General features: G+C 54.7%; 1 protein-coding gene across 10 annotated transcripts in view; it reads right to left on the reverse strand.

Annotated features, from left to right (window-relative positions):
• The window catches only part of GPR55 (G protein-coupled receptor 55), a 68,863-nt gene that overhangs the window by 20,524 nt on the left and 31,082 nt on the right, over positions 1-17,257 (reverse strand). The window contains exons 3-5 of one of the 10 annotated variants that reach the window (XR_005378792.1): positions 14,610-14,761; positions 10,923-10,981; positions 8,626-8,824 (exon numbers count right to left, since the gene is read on the reverse strand). The exons of 2 other annotated variants lie outside the window; for them this stretch is intronic. The gene's annotated coding sequence lies outside the window, so the exon portion shown is untranslated. Of the gene's footprint in view, positions 1-1,571; positions 2,611-2,779; positions 3,021-8,625; positions 8,825-10,922; positions 11,053-11,758; positions 12,322-14,609; positions 14,762-17,257 lie in introns of those variants that run through there. 7 more of the 10 variants (XR_005378788.1, XR_005378793.1, XR_005378790.1 and 4 more) reach the window with 7 other exon arrangements.

The following is a 17,257-nucleotide window of genomic DNA, read 5'->3' on the forward strand; positions in this document are numbered from 1 at the left end:
GAAATAAGGGGAGACCTCAACAGAGAAACTGAGCACCGAAAGGCAGGGAGAGTGAGATGGGTCCGGCCCCTGGGTGCCCTCCCACCCCCTCCCACCCTCTGATCCAGACCTCCAGGCTCTCCCCAAGCTCGCCCTATGCATTCAGCCTGCAGGACTCCACTGAAGCAGAAATGAGGCACTTTCCTGGGGTGCGAACCAAGTCTCTGACGACCCTTCCCCCATGCTGCCCCCCAGTTGCTCAAAAAAAGGCAATTGGCCCTCGTAACTACTTATTCCCCACCCCAGAGACCGAAAACGGTCAGCCTCCTTGGAAGTGGGCATGAGGCAGCTGACAGCATCCAGGTCACAGCCCTTGACATCAAGGTGAGGTGGAGTGAAGCACACAGGGGGGCCTCAAGCCTTTGGAATTCGTCCCTTCCCTTCCCACACACCCCTCGGCTCTCACTGGAAACGTAGCAGCTAGCAGCCAGGTTAAGGGATAAAGTTCTGGACTCAGGCAGCAGGCTGTGGGCTTTCCTTACGTTCCTGCCACGCCGCGATGACTGTAGTAATTTTTTCAGAGCTCCTCGCTCCCCAGATTGTCCTGCTGCAGTCATTTCTGGCCCTAATTGGGCCCAAAGTCCCCCTGAGCAAAGGTGATCTTAAGCCAGAGGCTGAAATTTCGCAGCATGCAGAGGGGGGCATCACCATGAAGGTTATCAAGACCACAGTGTTCTGGAAAAGACAGACATCCAAAGCTTCCCCTCCTGCTGAATTCAGGGGAGGAGAGGGTCTGTGATTTATGTAAAAAAGCCCTCCCACTTCCAGGGAGCCTCTACGAACAGAACTTCTTAAAAGTATAGGTAGATGGGCCCCAGCAAGCCAGGGTTAACACAAGGGCTCCTCTAGTCTAGACTCTCCGATGCCCTGTGAGGGTCGAAGGAGCTTCCAGGACTTTCCTCTGCTCCCGCCTGGCAACCGGGGCCCCCCTGCCGCCCCTGCCTGGGCCCGGGCTCCTTGGCACCTGTCACAGGCACACCTACCAAGCTGCACTTGTCTGTTTTCTAGGGACCTGGGGGGGCCGGGGGGATGGTGGATCCTTTTGAAATGTTTCTCTCTTCGTGTTTCCTTTTGCACATAGTGTACTAAGTCCCTAGCCCACGTGTCCATCGGGAGTGTAATATTCTTCACACTGCCGCTGTTAGAGGTCTAGCTGATTTTTTGTGAGCGGTTTCTCCCCACTCCACCCTCCCCCACGTGCACACGTTTTTATATTTGTTTTGCTGCAAGGAAATTGTCGATTTGGGTGTAATAGTGTGTCCTTTTGTTCCCATAAACTGTCTTGGGCACTTTAATACCGTGTGTATCTTCTTCACTCCTCCACAGTTAAAGTATGGTATTCATTTCCTTCCTGGAAATTTTTTTTTAAGATTTTATTTATTTATTCATGAGCGACACAGAGAGAGAGAGAGAGGCAGAGAGACACAGCAGAGGGAGAAGCAGGCTCCCCGCAGGAAGCCCAATGTGGGACTCGATCCCTGCACCCCGGGATCACGATCTGAGCCAGAAGCAGATGCTCAACCACGGAGCCACCCAGGCAGCCCCCTTCCTGGAAATCTTTGAATTAATTTTTTAAAAACTACATTTGAGGATAAAAAAAATATATTTTCCAATACAGAGCACCTGGCAGGTCAGAGCAGTAGCAGGGGGGGGCCAGGCCCCTCTCCAACTCCTGTCCCAGGAGTGGAGTTGATCCACTCCTCTTTTATCCCGGAGAACCTCCTGCCCCCAGACAGGGAGTCCTCTACCTCTGCTGACTCATGGGCATGGAATACCTGCCCTTGCCTCCCAGCTGGGCTCAGTGTCCACTGCTACACCGCACCCCTGCAAGGAGGCTTCATTAATGACGGCCACAGCACCTTCCACCGTTTATATGGAGGGTCCTAAGGATCAGTCAGCGGGTGACACACTTTATAAATAAGAATCAGTTCATTCTCCAGATGACCTATGAGGTATAGACCATTATTAGCCTCATTTACAGATGGGGAAACTGAGGTACAGCATGGCCAAATCATAAGCCTACAGATGTCCCAGGAGCACCGAGCAGAGCTGGGGTTGGAAAGGGTGGCATTCGAAATAGCAGTAGTGGAGCTCCAAGACCCCATTTCCTGGTAGGAGTTCAGTCCTCCCCCAGGTCCCCACATCCATGACCATTTTGCCTCCAACTAAACAGAAAATCTGGCCAGTCAGGCCTGAACCTCGGGCTCCCTGGCCTCAAACCAGTGCGGTCCCCACCCCGCCAACAAGCACGAGGTGTTTCTGCGGCTTAGGGGACCTCACCCCCACCGGCAGCCCATCCCACCTGTCCCCTCAGGGGGATGTCCTCCCTGTAGCTGTCACTGCTGCTGATGAGGGGCGTCTGCAGGGCACAGAGGACAGTAGCCGCTGTCACGAGAACAGAAATCCATGCCCCACTTGTTGATTTTGAAGCTACAATATTATTCATGAACGGAGTAGGCACTTGTCCTGAGGTGACCAGAAGTCTTCATTTGTGCATAAATCAGAGACTTCAGCAAAAGCCCATTAAATTCTGTTACATGAGGCACGTAATGTTGTACGAAGAGAAAGCGACTATGGAAGGGAAGGTGATCAGCATTGATTAAATAATGGGATCTACACCTCTTCTAAATGAAGAGCATGTGAAAATGAATGTACACGACGTGAAAGGCGCCCAGGCCTCATGTAAACACCCTCAGGGTTCCCGACTCAAGAAGATGGCCCCGATGAGGACAGTCCCTACCGAGGGCCGAAGGTCCAGCATCTTCCAGCTGCCCAGAGGTGTCTGCAGCCCGCCTCTCTTGCTGACTCCTGCCCTCCAGCCTGATCCAGGGCTCCACACCCCGTTCCCTGATCCCACAAAGCACCCCTGGTTCCAGCCCGAGTGCTGCCTCCCACGGGGCCTCGGCTTCCTCATCCCACAGTGGGCACAGCTGTGCTGCAGGCACGGCCTCCGGCTCTCCTCTCTCTCTCTCTCTCTCTCTCTCTCCCTCTCTCTCTCTCAAGAATCCTCTGCCTGTGAGGTCACAAGGACAAATCCTCAAGGAACAGAGGCAGGCAGACCTTAGGTTCCAGAACCCTGGTTGGACTCTCACCTGTTCCCATGCAGCGATGAGGAGAAGGCAGCTCTACTACTCTCCTGCTGCCCCCAGCCCTCCCCCCTCCCCTCCCCCTCCCCTGGCCCCCTCCCCGCTCCCTGCTGCTCTCCAGACCTGCCTCCTGCAGGCCCCCACCCTGGGCGCCCGGCCTGGCCCTCCTCCTGCTGGCCCAGCTCACCCGGCCAAGCTCCCGCCTCTCACCAGCTGGCCCCCTCCTCACCTGGAAGCCCACAGGGCCCCCTGGCCCCACAGCTCCCCTGGGGTCCCCTGCCGCCCCCGCCCTGCCTGCCCCCTTTCTTCCTGGCCTCCCTGTCTGCACTTCGCTCTGCCTTTGCCCTGCGCCTCCCTTCTGGCCCTGGGCTGGCCTCCAGCCACCTGGCCAGACTGCTCAGCTGCCCCTCCTCCCCTCCCACCCAGTCACCTCCTCCCACCCCCGCCCCACCCTCGGGCCATCCTGCAAGCCGGCCCAGGGGCCTGGCACCCCTGCCAGGGGGCACCTGCCTCTCTCGCAGCAGCCTGGTGAGGCGGGCACCTGCCAGACACGGGGAGCAGCAGGGACCTGGCAGCTGCAGGGCAGCCCCGGGGGCCCTCGGGTGCTCCAGGGAGGCCCCACCTCCCCAGTGAGTTCTCAGCCCCGTGGGGGGTCCGTCCTGGGTCACCCGGCAGGGGCCCCTCCTCGGGATTGGTCCGCGGGCCCAAGAAAACGTGACAAACTGCTCTGTGTCCACACTCGGGCCCCTCCAGGCTCTCAGAGTGCCCACTGGGAGGGGGCGGCTGGGCTCGGTGGACTCAGGGTACCTTGCCCCGCTGGGCTGATCCCCTCCCTGGGGCAAGGGCGGCCCCCCTCGTTCAGAAGGAACAGCGGTGCCCGGTGCCTGCTGTATGCCCCATTCCCCAGGCCGGCCTCCCCAGGAGACAGCGGTCAGGGCTGCCCTTGGCGGAGGGGGGCTGTGGCAGAGGGAGGAGGGGTGAGGCCCGGCTAGAAGGTGCTGGGGTCTGGAGGCTTGCAGGGACAGGGAGGAAGGGATGTCTGGGTACTTCAGGAGAGGCAGTCCCAGGTCTTCCCTAGCCAGGCTTGGCCTCAGAAGTCCCTGACTCAGGCTTCCCAGGTGATGCCCGCAGCCACCTAAAGCATCCCACCACCCTCAAGAGGCTGTGGTCACCTCGTCCTGCCCCCACACCCTTATCTGTCCACGTTGCCCCCCGGGCTCAGACGCTTTCCTTGTCCACCCTATAAACTCCCTTTCAGTGTCAACAGCTCCTTTGCCCTGACGGGGCCTTGGCACTTGTGCTGCCTGTAAGGGGGGGACTCTTCACTACCCCGGCTGTTGCTCCTCTGAACCTTTTTTGCACAAAAGGCCGACCGCCTTCCTCCCCAGTGACAGAACTTAGTGGCTTTTAACCCAGCCCTGGCTCTGGCATCACAAAACCTCTGTTTTCAAAAGGCCCAGGCCCTCTTTGCACTTCTCACATCAGAAGCCAACCGTGCAACGATCTCAAGTTCAGTGTTTGGTACCCAACCACTGTCTCAGCACCTCCTCCCCGACCCAACCAACCAAACACCCACACACCCACACACCTGGCCTCCACTGGCTTTTTCTGCCACAGGACCTCGGGGAGGTAGGTCCGGAGACCAATCAGAAGTGATCAACAGCTGTTATCAGCCTGAATCTTCCACGGAAAGCCCCAGCCCCAGCTCCTGGTGGTGGGGAAAGTGGACACAGGCCAGGCGCAGCAGGAAAACCTGGGCTCGGCCAGTCTGAGGGGGGTGAGCAAAATCCCCAGACTTGCCCCAATCCTTAGACCCCACACAATGCACCCAGTGAGGATACTTCCTCGGCAAGAGGCGGCTTCTCCTCAGGAGACCCCAGTGCTACCTGGGGTGGGGTGAGGGTGACCACCTGGATGCCCTGGGCCTACGGTCCCTGACAAACATGGCTTAGCTGGCCACCTCAGGCCAGTGAGGAAGCTTCGGGAACCGGCCCTCTATCAGTCTACGGGTTTCTCTGTCAACAGGGTCCCCTCTCCCTGGCCAGGAGGCCCTGATGCTCTTGGGCTCCCAGGATGCACTCGGGTCCCTCCTTTTCTCTGCCTGGACAAATGAGCACCGGCAGGAGGCTTCCCTGTAGAGACTCCTGTGTCTGGACGACTGGGGGGGGGGGGGGTACTTTCCCTCCTGCCCTCACAGATGGCTAGCAGGCCCCCGTTTCAACACCCCCGTGAGCCACATTTCTGAGAAAAGGCCCCCAGGGCCAGGGGGGAGACAAAGGGGCTGCGTGTTACTTGGGCTGCACTTGGTTGTCAGCACGTGGGAATGTCTGGAACCTTCGGACAAGCAGCTTTGGGTTACATGAAACCAGAGTGTGTGGTCCCTGGGCCCGCAGCCGCCCCCAGCCCCAGCCCCAGCCCAGGCTCCGGTGCGGATGAGGGCCCAGGAGGTGAGGGATGACGGGACTCCACATGTCTGCTCATTGTTTTCTCTGTCACGAAGTCTGTCCTCCTTAACCTGCTCCTAGCGGGCCTCCCACGGGTAGCACGCCACTTTGCATAAAGGGGGCTTTGCCCAGTGAGTTCAGTCCCCGAGTCTAGAATTATCGTGCTGTGTTGTGTGGTCTTCCCTCAGACCTTCAGGGGCTTGCAGCCAGAATTACGCACACCCACCCTGAGATGCACGCACACCCACAGACACACATGCACATGGGCATGTACCCCCACACATGTACACACCCAGAGACATACCCCAACCTAGATACACACACACACACACACACACACACACACACAAACTCGTTCAAATACACATGTACAGAGACACAAGGACCAAGCTCCCTCTCACACATCCTCAAGGACACACACACACACACACACACACGTTTATTCCCTCCTAGACACACTCACATTCAAATATACATATTTGTCAAATCACACAAAATACTCAGACAAATCATGCAAATGTGTAAGGAGATCTAAAGTCAGAAAACTACGCATGCTCACACACACAAGGCTTACACTCTCAGATGGCACAGCCCTGAACCACACGTAGATCCTATGCAGCTCTATCACCACACAGCTGACCCACGGTCTCCTGTCCCTCCCCACGACCACAGTCCTGGTGTCCCAAGCACCCCATGCCCAGAGCCCTTAACAGGAGAAAAGGGGCAGATCATTCAAGAGACAGAGGGGACAGAGCCAGGGGACTAGCAAATTTGGCCTGAGCCAGTGACAGTGACATAAAGAGGCGCCTTCCTGCCCTATGGCACAATCCAATCTACTCAAGGCAGCCACAGGCCAGGGGAAAACCCCCAGACTTCCTGACCGCCCCAGGATGCAGTTGGAGAAATTGAAAATATTCCTGCAGGCTCCCTTCCAAAGGTCATTTGGTTTTCAAAGAGTCCCCAACCCAATAAAAACAAAGAATGAATCTTATGGAGAATCATAGATGAGAAATGAGCAACACAGTGCTTACAAAAGTGACACATTTGGTTAATTATGATGTATCTTTCATGAAAAAAATTGCATTTGATTTTTAGCTACATGGGATAGTACATAAGCTATACCATAGCGTTAAGAAAATAAACTTGAATGGAATTTTTTAAGAGGATTACAATGATTCGCATAAACAAGCAGTTCACAATTTATGGGAATCAGGAAAGAAAATGCAACCGATGGGAGGAAATTCTCTTTTCCTAGACTTCTGCAAAATGGACAAATAAAAATTAAATCTAGCTAGCCACAGAGAATAAGGTCACTGTCTCCAGAGCTTAAGATACCTTCTCTGTAGAAGCAAGAGGAATCTGGAGGAATACGGAGGACACACTGTTGCTAATTTGCCATTTTTTAAAATTTTACTTAATTTGACAAAGCACAAGCAAGTGGAGCAGCAGGCAGAGGGAGAGGGGGAAGCAGACTCCCCACTCAGGTCCCCACTGAGCAAGGAGCCCAGAGCTGCGCTCCATCCCAGGACCCTGGGACCATGACTTGAGTCAAAGGTCAAGTTTAAAACCGACTGAGCTACCCAGGCACCGCCCTTAATTACCACTTTGGAAAGATCCAGCTTCACATATGATGTTTCAGTTCATTGGTAAAGCACTGATGGGGACCTGCCATGTGCATGCCATTGGGGATACATAGATAAATAAAACTTTCTTTATACTCTAAGGCTTCTTGAAGGAGATGGTACCTGAACTGAATCCCACAGACACACATGCACATGGGCATGTACCCTCACACAACTGAGGGTGGAGCAGAGATGGAAGGGAATGTGGATTCCAGTAACGGTTTGGAGACCAGGGGACCAAAACGAAGCAAGGGTGTTTGCAGAGCCAACAATGGCTCTGAGGTTTCTGACACGGGGACTAGGTGACTCATAGAGAACTCAAAAGAAGATGCAGGTTGGGGCATCAGGACAAGGCTGAAAGGAAAGCAGTTCCACTTTAGAGTCAAGGATTTGGGATACCCCAAAATGCCACCCACTCTCCATGGAGATACAGAAGGTAGGAGTGATCAAGGTACGGAGAGTGGAGGAGGCTTGCGGGTTTGTAGGAAATAATTCATAGTGTAAGAAAATAAGCAAGGAGCTGACTCCAAGTAAGAGAACTAGTAACAGGCTTGGTGGAAAGACTGGAACCCATGAAGACAGAAAGGAGCTGGTCAGAGGTAGAACTACAAGTCACAAAAATCACAAAAAGAAGAATCAAGGCAAAAGGCTAGCCAACATTCGAAAGAGCCTTGAAGGTGAGGGAGGGGCCAGTACTAACTCTTGAGAGGGGAAATCGAGAACATGTATTGGCAGGGATGTCTTTAGAGGTCCTACCCACTCAGATCACCAAGGAAAGCATCAAGAAGTAGGTTTAGTTTATGAAAATCAATTGTCTATAAAAACTTTTGAGTCCGGCATGATCCCTAAAGATAAACTGGCTTTCAAAGCTTGTCATAACAAAAACAAAAAACAAAAAAACAAAAACGAATTACTAGAACTTTATCAGCCAAGCTGCCACGGGCTTATTAGGTGGTTTGTACAAAGTGGTAAGTAATCAATATTTATGATGACTCCTCTTATATAAGTAATAACTCTTTAGTCTAAATTGAGCCAGATATCCTATGCCAAAGAAAAATATTTCCCTGATTTTCCTTTTGCCTCCCTAGTCTCCCAAGCTTATTAAATTTTAAAATACATGTTAATAATTAAACACAAATGTAACAAATTTTAAATTGGTTTCCTTGAATAAGATGGCCCTGATTCTAGGTTGGGCCTTATGTCATTTGCCAGAAACATTAAACGGGAAGGTAGTATATAATAATTTGTAATTTTCTCTGTGTGGTTCCGGGTAAAAATGCGAGTCATTGAAGAGTCTTGTCCTGGCTTGCTCAAAAAAATGCCATGTGGCAAAAGTCCTCATCTAGAACATTAATGTGAATTTCTCAAAATCTATAAACTATGTAACGTAGGTGCTGTCGAAATCAAATAAAATAGAGAATTGACCAAGGAGAGCAAGATGTTTGAATCCTTTAAAATTTGGTTAATCATTCTCACATTAATAATTGGGGGGGAAGGAGGTTCATGTAACACTTCACATAAAAAGCTGGCCAAGCAAGCCAGCCTCTTGAACTGCCACTTGAGGTAAAGCTGTCAGGATGGGCTTCATACAGGATCCGTTTCTTTACAATAGACCATGCAATGCTGTTTACTCCTAAAATATATAAGAAGCACAATCAACGTTCTCTTTCTATAACCAGATGAAGAAGACAGTTGAGCCGGCCCTGCATACCTTAGCCTTTTGCCCTGATTTTCTATGAAGTGGTTTTAACAACTATTTTATATTGCTTTGGAAAATATTTGCTACTTCCTGAGGGCATCTCATCTGAAGGAAGAAAAGGCTGGGGCAGCTTAGCTGGTGCTGGGAATACTGGAATCAGGAGGAGAGTAAGGGAAGATTCCAGGGACTCTTTTGGCTTAATTCTACCTGCTTTGGTGACTATCAGAATCCCAAGCAGTAGGCAAAGGGCCGGGCTTGGAGGCGGCTCTGGGCCCTTATACCAAGCCGCCCTCCACACCCTGGGGCAGCCATAAGCTCTCCATAGAATCTCATGACCTTGTTTCTTTCCGTTCCTCTTGAGCCATTGAAGGACATCATTTTGGGAGGAAATAAGACCTCCAAGTCCAATCGTCTGTTCATGAGAACCCTGATTCCACCTACATCTATCTATTCCAGGTCTCAGTACACAACTTCCAGTTAAAGCAGGAGGGCCTGACCTCTCTTCAGAGCTCATTAAATGTTGCCCCCAAGTAGCACTTGGCAAGGAAAGCCGGCTACAACATGACTCCCATCTCACCACCTGAGGCTGGAAGCATCATGCATCTTGGAAGCTTGTCTTAAGAGGACAAGTGTGCAAAATGGACAGTGATGGATGAGCTAACATTCAGCCCTTCTTAGCAGTGGGGTCTGGCTGAGCGTCTGAGAACCCAGTGCTTGCTACCACCCAGGGCAGGAGGCTGGGGTGCTCTAGGCAACAGGGCTCCTTTCTCATGGATCCAAGGAGTTGTCGGGTCATTGGTTTCCTTACTTGGGAGGACATTGCACAGCTCTGTCCTTGTCAGCCCTGTCTGAGATGCTGGTGCCCAGGGGAGCACAAGGTATCATGGCCCCAGGGGAGGGTCCTGGGAACGACAAACACCAGACGTTTCCCAGAGAAGCTTCCAAACCAAAAAGAGCGAGAGAGCTCTGAGGTGATCTTCATAGGAGTCGTTCCACTTCTGTTGTCTTATGAAGACTGTATCCTGAAGGCTACCCAGGTCCCCAGGGCCACAGAAATCTGGGCCTCATGCCCACTGGTTCCCTAGATGTTCATAAGCGTATCTTTATGGCGGCTGAGCAGGAGGCCAGAGGGCCCCTTGACCCCAAAGTAAAGTGTCTGAAGATCCATTAAGAGGGAAGGACAACAAATCTGTGTGTGGTCGGAAGTGAAAAAAGAGAACCCTGCTCTTTGGAGAGGTGTGTGTGCATGTGTGTGTGCATGTGTGTGTGTCTGTGTGTGTGTGTCTGTATATAAAGACAGAACAGAGGTAAAAAGTCAGGTAGAGTAAGTAAGTATGGAAGTTATACACACTGGGGAGGGCAGGTTCTTATTCTGGAAACAGGGTCACTACGGTGATTCTGGGTGCCATCCCCACCCAGCAGCACTCAGAGCTATGTCCAGTGGGCCCAGGGTCAAACTGGCCCTGCTGGGCTCCAGAAAGAGCCAATCCCCCTGACACTTGATCTGGGTGACACCCCAGATTCCTGCCACACTGGGCCTGGAGGATGCAGATGGAGCAGGTTCTTTGGCCTGTGCCTGGACCAGGGCCCAGCAGAGGTTCCACTCAGGGTGGAACCACAGCCCCAGAGAAGACTGTGGGCTCAGGATCTTATTGAGGGGTGCCCTCCTTCTCCGCCATCTCCCCATTGGCCCTAGGCATTAGAATTTACAGCTCAAGGTTGGGGTTTCCTGGCAGACCGCATTCACTTTATGATTGTCTACAAACTCGAGGCCATCAGTGAGAGGAATCTGGGCTCCCCTGGCCCATAAATCCTAGAGAAGAGGCACCAGTCAGAGGATTGATTTTTAGAGCATGAACTTTCACCCTCCCAGGAAGGTCATTATCAAGACTAAGAGGTCTACAGGAAGCAAAAGGAAGTATAATTCTGGGCCCTGAGCACCCCAGGCTGCGTCCTGCTTGGGGAGGCCAGGGAGCTTGTGCTCTGCAGGGTCCTGGGAGGTCCTCCCTCCCCGTGCTTGGCCAGTACTCACCTTCCTAGCAGGACGCACTGCTGCTTTTTGGCCATCCCCATTCAGGCTGTCTGGCCCACCTGGGCAGACAGAAGAGTATAAACATGGGTCCCCCCATTTCTGGCTGGTCCAGCATTTTCTTGCTTCTGTCCTGGGGGAAGGGGGGGAAACGGGAGTAGCCCTGATGGCCCTGGGGCCTGCAGGGAAGGGAATTAAGGAGGGTGTGGAGACCCTGAGGCCCAGGAGGCTCAGAGAAGCCCCTCCAGACAGCCTTCCCCTCTAGCTGGAACTCTCTCCCACGGCACCCAGGAGCCTACAGCTGCCCCCAGGGAGGCTGCAGGAACACGGTCCAGACCCAGCAGGACCCTGACAGGCGAGCTACGACTGCAGAGCTAAGCAGTCGCCCTATGAGTGCCCAGGACTCACAGTGCGCAGGGTGCTTTGCTCGGTGAAGGGTCCCAGCCCCACCCCGGCCTCCAGGCCCCAGCACCTTCTAGCCGGGCCTCACCCCTCCTCCCTCTGCCACAGCCCCCCTCCGCCAAGGGCAGCCCTGACCGCTGTCTCCTGGGGAGGCCGGCCTGGGGAATGGGGCATACAGCAGGCACCGGGTACTGCTGTTCCTTCTGAACGAGGGGGGCTGCCCTTGGCCCCAGGGAGGGGATCAGCCCTGCGGGGCAAGGTACCCTGAGTCCACCGAGCCCAGCCGCCCCCTCCCAGTGGGCACTCTGAGAGCCTGGAGGGGCCCGAGTGTGGACACAGAGCAGTTTGTCACGTTTTCTTGGGCCCGCGGACCAATCCCGAGGAGGGGCCCCTGCCGGGTGACCCAGGACGGATCCCCCACGGGGCTGAGAACTCACTGGGGAGGTGGGGCCTCCCTGGAGCACCCGAGGGCCCCCGGGGCTGCCCTGCAGCTGCCAGGTCCCTGCTGCTCCCCGTGCCCGGCAGGTGCCCGCCTCACCAGGCTGCTGCGAGAGAGGCAGGTGCCCCCTGGCAGGGGTGCCAGGCCCCTGGGCCGGCTTGCAGGATGGCCCGAGGGTGGGGCGGGGGTGGGAGGAGGTGACTGGGTGGGAGGGGAGGAGGGGCAGCTGAGCAGTCTGGCCAGGTGGCTGGAGGCCAGCCCAGGGCCAGAAGGGAGGCGCAGGGCAAAGGCAGAGCGAAGTGCAGACAGGGAGGCCAGGAAGAAAGGGGACAGGCAGGGCAGGGAAGGGGGCCTGGCAGGGCGGGGGCGGCAGGGGACCCCAGGGGAGCTGTGGGGCCAGGGGGCCCTGTGGGCTTCCAGGTGAGGAGGGGGCCAGCTGGTGAGAGGCGGGAGCTTGGCCGGGTGAGCTGGGCCAGCAGGAGGAGGGCCAGGCCGGGCGCCCAGGGTGGGGGCCTGCAGGAGGCAGGTCTGGAGAGCAGCAGGGAGCGGGGAGGGGGCCGGGGGAGGGGGAGGGGAGGGGGGAGGGCTGGGGGCAGCAGGAGAGTAGTAGAGCTGCCTTCTCCTCATCGCTGCATGGGAACAGGTGAGAGTCCAACCAGGGTTCCGGAACCTAAGGTCGGCCTGCCTCTGTTCCTTGAGGATTTGTCCTTGTGACCTCACAGGCAGAGGATTCTTGAGAGAGAGAGAGGGAGAGAGAGAGAGAGAGAGGAGAGCCGGAGGCCGTGCCTGCAGCACAGCTGTGCCCACTGTGGGGATGAGGAAGCCGAGGCCCCGTGGGAGGCCATGGGAGGCAGCGCTCAGGCTGGAACCAGGGGTGCTTGTCCTGGGGCAGAGCTTCTCCATGACCTAGGCCAGCCCATGTTGGGCCCCATCCAGGGGACCAGGGAACAGCATCCTAGCTGGTTCTCCCAGGGACACTGCCTGAGAGCCTGGCCAGCTGGTGCCCTGGCATGGCCCACCTTCCTGTGCACATCCTCCCTCCCCCAGGAGCCCCTCCATGGGGCTGGCCTCCATGGGAGGATCAAGAACTCGGCCAGTCCCTGAGCTCGGGTGTCTCTAAGATATCTGGACTCGGGAATTCTCTAGGAGGAACAAGGGACCCATGTTTATCTCTGGGCATCCCTGGACCAGGGAGGTGGGGGTCTGAGCAGCAGAGGTGACAATGGTGCCAAGAAGCAAGAAGCTGGAGAGCTGAGTGCCCCTGGGCCTCTGCACTAGGATGTGCTGAGCCAGGCAGGGGTGCCCCAGGCTTCCTCCGCCAGGCCCAGTAGTCAGAACAACTGAGGAGAGTCAGGAAGGAAACCTCTCCCCTAGGACCCTTCTGTCATTCGTCACTCACACAGTGACATCCGTGCACCACCAGGGTCCCAGGAGGGACCTCGAGAAGCCTTCCCAGGACAGTGAGAGAAATTACCTGAGGCTGGACACCAGGCCACAGCTTACCAATGTGGAAAGGGGGGAATCAACTTCTCTCCCACCTGTGACTGAATGGTTTTTCCTAGAACTTCTGTGAGCTTAACAACATCCCTCTGGGATGAGAGAACCTTGCTTGGGGGATCTAGTGGACTCTCCTCACAAGAGCAGCTGGCCCTCAAGCCTCTTCTCTAGGTCCTTCATCATCTCTCAGCAAATGCCCAAGGAATCCTGAACCCCTCTGGCCACCCCCAGGTCACGTGCTGCTCCACCCGCACGGCTCTGAGCTGCCCTCCAACAACTGTCAAGGCCCCTGGGCCGCCATCTTTCCTCTGGCAGCTCTTCACTGGCCACCCTGCCCCTCCTGGCCTCACCGACCTCATTACAATGGCCCCTTGCAAACACCCCAAGATGCTGGCGGGTCATTGAGAGGAAGCCCTGTGCCTGCCTCCTCCATGCCCACGGAGGGAGCGGAGCCCCAAGGGGAGGCCAGGACGGGGCCCCCAGTAGGGTGTGAAGACCCCAAAGAGAGGATGGTGGTGGCATCGCTTCTCCAGCCCAGACAGAGACAGGGGCAGCTGTGGAGCCTCCCAGAGATCTCAGCGACCCAGCCTGGCAGGGGAGCACCTGTCTGACCCCCCGCACACCCAACGAGGTGGGAAACCATGAGGAGCCTCATCCTGTCAGCCTGGGGGTTCTAGATCAGGGACTGCAGCTGAACCCTGAGTTCGTGAGCTGGGAGGAAGTCATTGAGCATTCAAGCCTAGAAGGAATGGGGACAGGTTGATGTAGCCTGTGGGACCTGATAGGCCAGGCCTCGTGCGGCCAGGGCACCTCTGTGGATGTCACTCAACACGGATCAAAAATCCCAAGGACAGGAGGCTGACTGGGCCCACACTCCCTACGCAGCCTCACCCCCACACCCATGCAACCCTGGGGAAAGAGGAGAATCCAGAGTTAACCAAGAGTGGGGTCCTCACACCGGAAGTTAAGTCCTGGGAAAAGAGTGAAGACACGAGGGTCCCATCCCCCCCTCCGAGTCTTTGCACAGGGATGTGTCCGGCCTCCTGAGTGTGAAGACGCGGATCCCCAGGGAAACCCCACAAGTCTGGAGGTGCAGGGGGGAAGCTCACAGAGGAGATTGGAGGGGACACGGTTCCAGTAACCACTGCGGTTAGTTCAGAGGGAAACATCCACAGCCCACAGCCGAGATGACTGTGCCACGGCACGAGAGCTACTCCTCAGAGCGAGAGTGAGAACGCCGTGCGTGAGAGGGAGCCCCAAGAATGACTCAGCGCCGCCTGATGTCAGCCAAGAGGCTCAGACCATCTCCCGGGAGTAAGGGGAATACACCTGCGCGTTCGTCACAGACTCACGTGGGGCGCTCCCACGACTCCTCAGGCACAGGCCAGTGTCTCAAAGATGACACAGAAGGCCCACGGCCTGTGGTCACACGAGGAATCTTCTAGATGCCCTTGAGATGCAGTGCAGCGCTGAATGAAGACTCCATCCCGACCACTGGCGCTACCTAGTGCAGAAGGCAGATACCTGAACAGAGAAGATGCCCGCAGATCCTCCTCTGTTCTCCCCAGGGAGCCTGCACTGCCCCCTCGGCGACCTCTAAGGGAGGGACGGGGCCTGCTGGCCCAGGCCCGGGTTCTGCTCTGTGGTCGCTGAGCCTGGTCAATGGCAAGCAGAGAGAACACTCTAGAAGAGCCAGAGGCTCAGGTGACCTGTGCAAAACACAGCGTGGGTAGAGAGGAAAGCCCTGCAGAACACGTTAGGGGGAGGCGCGATGGGGTGGCCGGGACTTGAGAGGGAGAGGTAGGGAGGGAGGGGGTGCAGGGGGGCAGCCACCTGCGGATGGAGCGGGTTCCGGGGGGCATGGCGGGGAGGGGATTCCATTATCTGCTGTGCGTGGAACAGGTACCTCCAGACCAATGACTCGGTTTCCTCAACAAACCAAGGACATGGAAAGAAAGGCAGGGGGGGATGGATGTTAGAGAATGCAACCCATCTCCCCCCAAAGGTGCCCTCATTTGAGTCCTGACCTGATTCGAATAAACCAGCTGTAAAAAAAAAAAAAAAGACACTTTTGAGACAATCAGCGGGAAATCTGAGTATGAACTGGGTGGTGGATGATAGCAAAGGCTGACCTTCTGATTTTGGTTCCTACAATGATGGCACACAGTTGCATCAAAAAGTGTCTTTAACAGGGGATCCTGGGTGGCTCAGCGGTTTAGCACCTGCCTTTGGCCCAGGGTGTGACCCTGGAGTCCCGGGATCGAGTCCCACGCCGGGCTCCCTGCATGGAGCCTGCTTCTCCCTCTGCCTGTGTCTCTGTCTCTCTCTCTCCCTCCCTCTCTCTCTCTCTCTCTGCCTCTCATGAATAAATAAAATCTTTTTTTAAAAAAAGTGTCCTTAACAGGGGGGCCTGGGTGGCTAGAGTCTGTTAAGCACCCAGCGACTCTTGACTTCGGCTCAGGTCACCACCTCAGGGTCCTGAGACTGGGCCCCAAGTCGGGCCACGTGTACAGCAGGGAGTCTGCCTGAGATTCTCTCTCCGTCTCCCTGGTCCCATGCTCGCTCACTCACTCACTCTCTAAAATAAATCTGGTTTTCAAAAAGTATCCTTAAAAAAAATAAAAAGTGTCCTTGACAGCAGAGATGCATCCTGAAGGATTGGGCTGAGATGTCACGAGGTCAGTGGGAGTGGGCGAAGGGAAGAAATCCATGGAAGAAAGTTGGCTGGAGCTGACTCCTGGCAACTGGGCACGGTGTCCCGGGCAAGACCAGGCTGCAGCCGGGGGACTGTCTGCCCTGGTGTTGACACAAACAGGACTGGTCCACCCTTGGGGACCTCCTGGGTCAGTCAGGGCCATGGCAGGTGGGTGTTCAGTGTGGTTCTTTAGTAGAACTCTACTCAAGTCCTTTGAGATACGCTCCCAAGCTCAACACCTGAGTCACCTATTTTAGTGAACCCCACAAGGTAAATTAGAATTGACGTAGGTTGATGCTGAACTGTGGTTGAGCTAATCTACTGCCAACTTTCCCATAGCTGATTTTGGTATATTCACCTTCCCAACAGCCCCATCACCCTTGGCCACAACACAGACCAACACCCTCACCCCTTTCACACCCAATCCACAGAGAGCCATTAGCTGTCCAGGTGCCATTCTGAACTGTCACCTGGAGCACCTGCCTGGCAGCCAACAGCGGATAGTACATCTGCCCCTCTGGTCGGCACCACTGTAGTTTTGACCTGGGACGTGAGCCAGGCGTGCTCCGGTGTGTAGGACAAGAACACAATCCCAGAGCTTGAGCACAATCCTGGAAGAGCACATCTAAGTTCCAAGATGTAAATTAGGGATTTTCTTGTATTTTCAGCTCAGGGGAACAGGATCCATTCCATCTCCCCTCCCCCTTTCCTACTCACACAGAGTCTGTTGCTGGATTTGATGGTCTTCAGTGCTTATTTTTTTCTTTTTTCTTTTTTTTTTTTTTAGTTCATTGTACTATTTACAATTTATTTGAAGAATCTCATAGAAAGATCAATTCAGACTTTTTTCCTGCTCTCCCTTTTCTGTACCCCATTCAAGAGAGAAAATGTTTTTCAATTCTGAGTTGTGTCCTATTTAGCTCTTCTTTTCCCAAGTTTATTTCCTCTGCTTCTCCCATGCCTCTTCCTCACTTTTCTCTCGTGTTTCTCTTTTCCCCTCCCCTAGCCAAAACTCTCATAACAAAAGTGGCACAGATAACACCACCTTCCCTTCTTCGTGTGAGTTGAAATTTTGAACTTGACAATTGAAATAGGCTTTTCATTATTACTCATCCCATTCAAAAGAAGAAATGTGTATATTTTAAAAACATATCTTCGCTTGTAATCAAAGAACTGAAAATGAAAATGAGATTTCTTTTTCATATCAAATTGGCAGAGATTTGTTATAAATGGCCATTCTTAGTGCTGGCAGACATCTAGGGAGAAGGACCTTCCTAGGAGGTTTCTAGAAGGCAATTTGGCAAC

Source organism: Canis lupus, chromosome 25 (genome assembly GCF_011100685.1).
Source record: "Canis lupus familiaris isolate Mischka breed German Shepherd chromosome 25, alternate assembly UU_Cfam_GSD_1.0, whole genome shotgun sequence".
NCBI lineage: Eukaryota > Metazoa > Chordata > Mammalia > Carnivora > Canidae > Canis > Canis lupus.